We start from the raw sequence: 5,993 nt of genomic DNA, 5'->3' as shown, positions 1-5,993 counted from the left end.
GGTAGAGCTGTGCTGCCATTAACTAGTGTTTGTGTTGTACTGATGTTTGTAATGCTGAGTGGTGGAACTGGAGCGAGTGGGGTTACAGACGTAGCGCTGCTATCCAGCTGTGTGGATGTTGTACTGTTGCTCGTTGTGTTGAGCATCGTAGCAGCAGAGACAGTGGATGCTGAAGTGGTGTTGATGCCCGCTGTTGGAAGGAAAAGTGGGTGAGAATGTAAATATAGGAAAAACATTATTTATGGACTATCATTAGACCAGATCAACATCACATTATACTGCATTCCATTGAAGGAGTGTTTGAGCCACATTAAGAAAAAAAAAATAGTAGAATGATTATTCAAAAACATTGCTCCCCAGAAAAGTCCAAATGTCAAGAATATAGTTGAACTATTTTGAGAATAAATTTGAAAGAAGAATAAAGCTGAAATAGTACTTTGAAAATAAAGTTGAAATGTCAGGAGAAAAGTCAAAATGTGTGAAATATATTGAAATTATGTTTCCAGAATAAAACTACATTTAAAATTCATTCATTTTAAATTAAAGTTGAATTTTTGGAGAAAAAAAAAATCTAACTGCTTGCTTCGCACATATGATTCACAAAGATGCCTTGTCATAATGGAATTGTGCAATTGCACTTCAGGATCAGTCGTAGTAACAAAGAAATGATATGTCTTTTAGCACAGACACAGAAACCACACCAACTTAGAAGAAGTGGCCCCATTTGTGCAGACCTAAATAGCTGCATATTTACAGGTACAGGGGCATCAATGGTTGCAATCGTTAGACCAGATATACATTACGTTATACTGCATTCTATTAGTGACATGTACACATGATTCCTGCAGATTGCATACCAACACATGAGAATGGGGCTTCAACATCTCGCTTGTGTCCGTTAACATGTGACTCCAAAATGATTGTAGAGCTTAGTTGCTACATCTGCATATTTTCATACATTAACCTAATCGAACAGAGGAATGGAATCATTTCACCTCTGAAATCCGCTTTGAAAACAGTGTTTATTAAGGTAGAAATATTTAAGTGCATCTGTGCTGTGACATGGGCCGTCATCAAACGAGTAAATCCACTTCCGCACCTCCATAATCCTCAAACAGCAAATGCTTGTCTAATGAATGGCAGCTTTCTCACAGCGTCACATCAATGGTAATTATTTTATAAAAGAGACACACAGCAAAAAGTTGATCATTAAATCAAGTAAAAAAGGTTTAAGTAAAATTCATATCAGTAGTCTATATCAATCTGCTACAGATAGAAGATGGATACAAAATTTTGCTTTTCTGAGTTTTCTGTCAAATAAACCAAACCAAATTGTTGACATAATTTAGCCTAATATTTAGGCTTACAGAAAATAAAATGAGTAACGTGTTACTGTGACCAAGTGATTTTAAAGTATAAAGAGTCATTTTCCCCTGGTTGCTGCAACTCGCCATGACGGGGAACTTCCCAGGTGGATAATGTCCATTGGCTATTTAAATTCTGAACGGGATCACGATACTGACTTTGGTAGTCAGTACCAATATCACCAAATTTTACTGAGTTGTGCTGCTTCTCAATATTGAATTCAATGATATTATACTCACCGCTGTAGCGAGGCAGCAAACCCACCAGGAGCAAGAAATATAGTGCAAACAAATCCATGTGTGGTTAACGGGAGCAACTCTAACACCGTGATCTCAGTGTCAAAACACCTTGTGAAGTCAAGGAAGTGGAAATCTTTTTACTGTACTTTGAGTTACTTATAAGGGATGTTATTGCAACACAATGCTTGAATGACAACAAACTGACAGTCAGACAGATTTTATCATGTTGTATGTTTGTTGTTGCAGCAAAGATTATGCAGGAAGCCTTTACATAACCTTGCATTAGAAAACACTTTGTTAGTGAGGTATTTAAGACTTTATGTGCAGCTGGCTGACTGAACGTTTTGGTGACACCTGTAGAATTAACTGCATTTAAAGTGGAATTGAGGAGAGGGGCTAAAAGAAAACCTACATCACGAATATCTTTATTAGTATTTTTCCCATCCTCCCTTGCATTTTTGGATTCTTCACTTACTGACAGTATCTTGTCAAACAAAACTTCCTTGTTCAGTATTAGGCTGCACAGTCTGCTCCACTAACTTTCAACTCAAATGCTGAATGAATATGTGGTTGTATATTCTTTTATTACCAAAGGTTTAAATACACTGGTCTTTAACTGTTGATTTCGATTTAACAAATGTTTCTGCTCTTGAGAGTTGTGCAGTCTGTTTTTTCAGTTGGTATCATACTCATGCCTCCATTGGCTGAAACAAATGCCATTTCAGGGTTCCACATAACCAATGGCCCGTGGTCAGCAAATGTTTACGCAGGGTCAGTTGACTGGTCATTCACTGACCAGTTCGGGCCCAGAACTGTCATATCAATATTATGATAATAAGTTCTGTTCTTATTACATTACATTTTATTTAGCTGACGCTTTTATCCAAAGCGACTTACAATAAGTGCATTTCAACCATGAGGTTACAAATTCAGAACAACAACAATCAAGAAAGTACAATTTTCTTCAAGAAAGCCAAACTTCCAAGTGCTATAAGTAAGTGCCATTTTAAATGCTACTGAAGTGCTACCCCATTCAACGTATAGTCGGAAGACTATATATCTTATACTTATATTGTATACAACCAAATCCAAAAGGAACATAACTAATTATGTGGGTTAGTGTGTACAATAAATCACCACGATTGTTGGAAAAGTGTTATTTATATTTTTTGGCTGCCGTGCCAATGAAAATGTACGACAGGCCTGTAAAGCTCTGCCCTACTGTCCAAGCGGGCCAGTAGGGAAACATGTTACGTTGAACCCTGCATTTCTCAGGTGGGTTTGATTTGTCTGATTGTCAAAGTGCAGCTCTCACAGTTCTGCTGGAGAAAGAGCTGGGACAGAAACTGTGGGACAAAAGACACTAATTATACACAGCTACATAAATCAAATACATCTTTTGAGATACTGTTACTGTTCGATGCATAGTTGAAAATTGTTTGTACTCACTTTAGATAAATCCTCTAAATTCACATCTTCATTATCCTCATTAGACGATAAAAGAGAAGCTTTTAGGTGAACAGTCAGTGTCTGGAAATCTGAAGGAAGCAAAGTGCCAATGAAAATACACTTCATCATGCAAACGCCATCACTAAAAAAGCTAGATGTCCATGTCTCTGACTATCTTGTGTGCTGGTGGTCTCAGAATCTGTGTTTTTGTTGGTAATGCCAGATGTGTTGCCATCTGCTGGTGAAGACGTGACACTGCTGGCATCCAGAGTTGTACTGGTTTCTGACAGTGTTGTTCCTGCCACAAGTAAATGCAGTTAAATTCTTAAATCCTGAGTTGTTAGTGAGCATGAAAATGGGGGAGAATCCGCATGGCTTACTGGGATGATCAATGACTCTAAGTCATCATTAATGTTAATATTTACATCAGTGCTTTTCCTACTGAGACTAGGTAGGTAGGTAGGTAGATAGTTACTTTATTAATCCCCAAGGGGCAATTTTTTTCACTACAGCAGCATACAGGAAGCAATAAGATAATAATAGAACAATAAAAAGCAATAAAATAGCAGTAAAAAAAATATAAAATATAAAATGCACAGTATATACAGTACAGTATAATGTATATCTATCTATCTATCTATCTATCTATCTATCTATCTATCTATCTATCTATCTATCTATCTATCTATCTATCTATCTATCTATCTATCTATCTATCTATCTATCTATCTATCTATCTATCTATCTATCTATCTATCTATCTATCTATCTATCTATCTATCTATCTATCTATCTATCTATCTATCTATCTATCTATCTATCTATCTATCTATCTATCTATCTATCTATCTATCTATCTATTATTTACAAACAACCAAGAAACACAGACAATAGTGTTATTGTTGTGTGATGGATTTTGCCAGAGGTGAGTTATTGTACAGACTTATTGCGGTCGGCAGGAATGATCTCCTGTATCTGTCCTTGTGACAGCGGAGCTGGACGAGTCTTTTGGAGAAAGTGCTCCGCTGTCCCTGCAGCAGGTGGTGGAGAGGGTGGTCAGGATTATCCAATATGGATAATAGTTTGTTCAGCGTCCTCCTCTCCACCACCTTTTCCAGGCTGTCCAGTTTGCAGCCAATGATGGAGCCGGGCTTCTTAACCAGTTTGTTAAGTCTGTTGGTGTCTCCGGCTCCAATGCTGCTCCCCCAGCAGACCACAGCGAAGTACAGTTCACTGGCCACAACAGACTGGTAGAACATCTCCAACATCTCGCTGCACACATTGAAGGATCGAAGTTTCCTCAAGAAAAAGAGTCGACTCATCCCCTTCTTGTAGACAGCGTTGATGTTGGTCTTCCAGTTCAGTCTGTTGTCGATGGAGACACCCAGGTACTTGTACTCCTCCAACATGTCCACCTCCTCTCCCAGAACTCTCAGCGGTTGTGGAGCCGTCGTCTTCCTCCTGAAGTCGACCACCATCTCTCTGGTCTTGGCCACGTTCAGGAGCAGGTGATTTCTTCCCGCCCACTCCACAAAGTCCTCCACTACTGCCCTGTACTCATCCTCCCGTCCATCCCTTATACATCCGACCACTGCAGAGTCATCAGAGAACTTCTGCAGATGGCAGGACTCTGAGTTGTACTGGAAGTCAGTGGTGTATAAGGTGAACAGGAAGGGAGACAGAACAGTTCCCTGTGGAGCTCCAATACCACTGACCACCGTATCAGACAGCACACTGCCCAGACAGACAAACTGTGGTCTGCCTGTCAAGTAGTCAGTGATCCAGGAGACGGTGGACGCGTCCACCCCCACCACCCACAGCTTCTCACTCAGCAGCAGTGGTCGGATGGTGTTGAATGCACTGGAGAAATCAAAGAAAGTGATTCTCACAGAGTCACCGGTTCCATCCAGGTGAGACTGAGCTCGTTGCAGCAGGTAGATGATGGCGTCGTCCACTCCCACATGAGGCTGGAACGCAAATTGCAGAGGGTCCAGAGAAGATTTCACCAGCGGCCTGAGGTGTGCCAAGACCAGCTTCTCCAGCACCTTCATCACATGAGATGTGAGGGCAACCTGTCGGTAGTCGTTGAGGTCGGATGGAGTCGTCTTTTTAGGGACGACTATCAACATGTTTACCAAGAAAAAGATCTATGGAGACAATGACCAACCTGTAGCTGTGGAGACTGATGTTATGAGGCCATCTAAAGGTGATGTGATAGTGCTGATTTTTTGGTTGGTTGCTGAAGACAATACGGATGCTGACATTGTGGACACAGCCAGTTGTGTAGATGCAGCGCTGATGCTTGTTGCACTGGATTCTCTTGTTGAAGAGATCGCAGATGATGATGGTGGGGTGATATCGCTCAGTGTAGTTGGACTGCTGTTTGTTGTGCTGTGTGCTGTAGTAGAAGAGACTATGAATAGTGATATTGTGCTCGTATGCGGTGGTGCATGTGGAGTACCGATGCTTGTTTGGATGGTGACTGAAATAGCCGGCACTGTGGATGCTGAAGTTGTGTTCACATCCAGTAGTGCAGATGTTGCACTGTTATTTTTTGTACTTAGTGCTGCAGAATCAAAGATTGTGGATGCTATAGAAATAGAGAATATGGACACTGGTGTTGTGCTCATACGTGCTGGTGCACACGTACAACTGTTGCTTGTTAGGCTGGTTTCTGAAGTAGCCGGTACTGCGGGTGCTGAATTGTGCTGGGTGTTACAGAATCTGAGACTCTCAATATATACATTATTTTGGTTTTACATTGCACATGAAGAAGCTACAACAATGAATATTATACCTATAACTTCAAATGAGAATTTTTGCAATATCTTCATGAACATTGACCAACCTGTAGCTGTGGAGTCCGTGGATGCTGATGTTGTGAGGTCATCTAATGGTGCAGATGTACTGTTGACTGTAATGTTGAGTGCTGTAGTAATA

The 5,993-nt window shown here is 40.4% G+C and overlaps 1 long non-coding RNA gene across 1 annotated transcript; it reads right to left on the bottom strand.

Moving 5' to 3' along the window:
* Positions 1-6: 6 nt before the first annotated feature.
* LOC138615290 (uncharacterized) lies at positions 7-5,987 on the bottom strand. The gene is made up of 4 exons (XR_011310512.1): positions 5,902-5,987; positions 3,054-3,142; positions 1,605-2,950; positions 7-190 (listed from the first exon to the last, which is right to left on the bottom strand). It is a non-coding gene; the product is annotated as an uncharacterized lncRNA (long non-coding RNA).
* Between the last annotated feature and the right edge of the window lie 6 nt (positions 5,988-5,993).

Source organism: Brachyistius frenatus, unplaced genomic scaffold, assembly GCF_029030835.1.
Source record: "Brachyistius frenatus isolate BFR_SWC_R1_liver_20210118 unplaced genomic scaffold, ASM2903083v1 Contig_877, whole genome shotgun sequence".
NCBI classification, from domain to species: Eukaryota; Metazoa; Chordata; class Actinopteri; family Embiotocidae; genus Brachyistius; species Brachyistius frenatus.
Note: the sequence above shows the minus strand (reverse complement) of the source record. Positions and strands in the feature narration are given on the sequence as shown.